The following is a 3,728-nucleotide window of genomic DNA, read 5'->3' as shown; positions in this document are numbered from 1 at the left end:
AAAAAAATTTACTTGATGATGTACTTATGCGATAGGTTTTGTTACACAAAGTACATTTTCTATTCCCTTTTCTTGGTGTATCCAAAAAATTTTTTTTGACACAAGGATCATTGGAAGATTTCAGCGGAACCAAACTTTGATCTAATATCTTTTTAAAAAAAATATCATTTGTATGATTTATATATGGGTCTGGATTTAATGGTCACTTTAGCTAACTGCAATTAGAGACCTTCATGGGTCGGGCCGGCCCACGGCATTATAAATTTTCTAGAGGGCCTGGGCCGGGATCTAGACCCATGAAGGTCTCTAACTTAAATATAATTTTACCTGAAAATCTTCACCAAATTGAGAATGACTTGAATTTTCAAATGGGGAATCGTATAAAAAAGATAGAATGTCAGATGGAGAGGAATCCATAATAAAAAGTAAAAAAAAATTTTTTAATTTATAAGAGTAAGGAAAAAATATTATATTTTAAAAGTAATAAAAATATTATATTTTTTGAAATAATTTTGACGGGTTTCGTTTTGTTAAACCAAACCTTTAAATTAATAATACCCCCATGTGGGATTAAAAAAAATTTTCTATACCAGCGATAATAAAATGACGGTTTATGGTATGGATAAAAAGGGAAGATTTGAAATGTAATTTTGTTATTTATTAAAAATAAGTCATAAAAAAAATATAAATTGAATTGACCATTTTTATTTAAAAGAAAGGAAAAAAGAAATGTGTGTTTTGAGATAAATAGTTACAATAGGTCATATTGAAAAGTGATTTGGTTTTTTGCTTTTTTTTAAACATATTTTTTTAAATTTAATTCGAGCCGTGCATGTGTTTGTTTTGTTGTGAGTATACATATAAATTTGATTGTCTTTTTTTTATTTTTTTCAAAAAATATGAAATGAATCCTTTGACTTTGTATTAATTAAAATTTATAATGAAAATAAACAATTCATCAATCTGGATGATTAATATATAATTTAAAAAAATTAATAATTAATAATTTATTGTGATTTTATTTTTAGTTTATTTTTAGTTTATCAAAGATTAACTGTCAATGCAGGGTAAAAGAAACCCCCATTTTTCTCAAAAAAAAAGAAGATATATATATAGAATAATACCACATTACAATTGGCCAAACTACCCCTTCTACCATATATTTTCTTTTAAATTTCTAAAAATCTACTACCACACATTTTTTAAAAAGACAGAAAAAAATGGCTAATTTGTTAGTGAAAAAAAATATCAGATTTTACTTCGATTTTTATTTATTAATGTTGATCTTGATCTTTATATTTATAGATCAATAATTACATCTAAACTTCCTTAAAGATATTCTCTAAAGACTATCATTTATATGTGTGAAGCGGTATTAATAATGTCTAAAAATTAGAAATGACTTATACTCTCATTTTTTATATTTAAATTAGACAGGTTTAAGGTTTTATTTCTTTAAACAAACAATCGTTGCCAAAAATACGTATTTCCTGATGACAACCCCCCATGTATAATATACCTATTAGAGATCTGCAAAGTTAGGCCCGGCCCGTACCGGGCTCGAGTCAGGCCCGAACGGGCTTCGGTCCGGGCTCGGGCCTAATTCTATTTAAAATAATCGGGTTCGGGCCGAGCCTAATATTTTAAAAAAATTTGGGCTAGGTCGGGTCGGACCTTGCAAATTTTATTAAATATATCTAAATTTATCAATTTTATATTGAAAATTTTTGATTAAATTTATTGAAACTAAAGGCTATATAACATATGTCTTTTATTTTAAGTAATTATAAAAATTAATTTCTATATTTGAATAAATTCGGGCCAGGTCGGTCCGGCTTTTTTTAAAATAAAATTTTCAGGCCCGGCCAAGATTTTTTTTAAATAAATTATATTTATTTTTGATTTTTATAGCGAATAATAACGATTTCAAATATAGACTGTTCTAAAAAATACAGCCCGGCTTGGGTGTTTTTTTAAAAATTTTCGGGCCCTGGTCGGGTATATTTAAAAAAATCAGGTCTCCGAAAAACATACCAAGAAGTACAACATCTGAAAGTAGATTTAAAGGTTTGATCTTTTGAATATTCATAGGCATTTGACAACAAGCAAGAATGAGATAATTAAAAAATTAGCTCAATCACAACGAAGATTGGATTTTATATTGTAAATATATAACATACAAAATGCAATTATTCCTAAGAAACTTTTTGTGTAAAGGCTCAAAAAATTCAAATTTCTATTTTGGGTCATTTAAGTGATTTTTTACATATAATTTTTTTATAATTCACATTAATTTAAAATTGTGTATTAGAAATAGTTATTAGTCCTGATAAATTTATGCTTGATATTTTTAAAAAACAATAATATTTCTTCAAAATTTATTATCCCCCCCCCTCCAGACCGAATTCCCACGTACGCGCCTGAGTCGATATATTTGGTATAATATGGGATTCAAATCATATTACTTATATTTAAAGAGCAATAACTATTGTTCTAGTAATCTTCAGTTTAAGATTCTAAAAATATTAGCTATAGGGTTGTTAAACGGCTCGATTTGATCCGATTTTTATCACATCCAATATTTTAAGAAAAATATTGTCTAAACCTCTAGATTTTTCTGATAGATGTTTAAATTAAAGGTCAGCAACAGGCGAGTTATCTCATGCCAGCCTATGCCCGGCTATAAAAAATTATTTTAAATATTTTAACATCCTTACAATATATTTTTTTAACTATTTAATTTAAAAAAATTCGAAAAAACTTAAAAATGACGATTATGACAATTCACTTTTCTAAGCTACATATTCACTGAAAATTTAATTTAACATGTTTACAATATTTATTTTTACCTATTTGCTTAAAAAAAATTCGAAAAAATTTAAAGATGACGATTATGACAAATTTTAACGCAAGCCGACCCAGCAAGCCGACCCAACAGCAAGCCGACCCAACAAGCCGACCCAGCAAGCCGACCCAACAAGCCGACCCAGCAAGCCGACCCAGCAAGCCGACCCAACAAGTTGACCCAACAAGCCGACCCAGCAAGCCGACTCAGCAAGCCGACCCAGCAAGCCGACCCAGCAAGCCGACCCAGCAAGCCGACCCAGCAAGTCGACCCAGCAAGCCGACCCAGCAAGTCGACCCAGCAAGCCGACCCAGCAAGCCGACCCAACAAGCCGACCCAACAAGCCGACCCAGCAAGCCGACCCAACAAGTTGACCCAACAAGCCGACCCAGCAAGCCGACTCAGCAAGCCGACCCAGCAAGCCGACCCAACAAGTTGACCCAACAAGCCGACCCAGCAAGCCGACCCAACAAGCCGACCCAGCAAGCCGACCCAACAAGCCGACCCAGCAAGCCCAGCAAGCCGACCAAATGGGTCGGCTCAACAGGCCCATTGGGTCGGGTTGGGTCGTGGTCGATTTTTCAACCCTGGCTCAGGGTTGAGCAGATTTCTACGACTTCGGCTCGGGTTGTGGGTCGTAAAAAACCAACCATTTAACAACACTAATAATGATATAGTAAATTATTATTTATGATATTATTTTTGAAGTAAATGGGTTAGTAAGCATGTTAAATTAAAATAAAAATGCAATAAAGATGTACGACAATTTTCATAATCGTTATTTTTTTTAACTTTTTTTGACATATATGGGTAAAATTTATATTTAAAAAAAAAATTTATATTAAACTTTCAATGAATATGTAATGTAACAGAAAAGTGACAA

This window comes from Gordionus sp. m RMFG-2023, chromosome 1, assembly GCF_954871325.1.
Source record: "Gordionus sp. m RMFG-2023 chromosome 1, tfGorSpeb1-WG-v2, whole genome shotgun sequence".
In the NCBI taxonomy this organism is placed as follows: Eukaryota; Metazoa; Nematomorpha; class Gordioida; order Chordodea; family Parachordodidae; genus Gordionus; species Gordionus sp. m RMFG-2023.
This window is presented reverse-complemented; position numbering follows the sequence as displayed.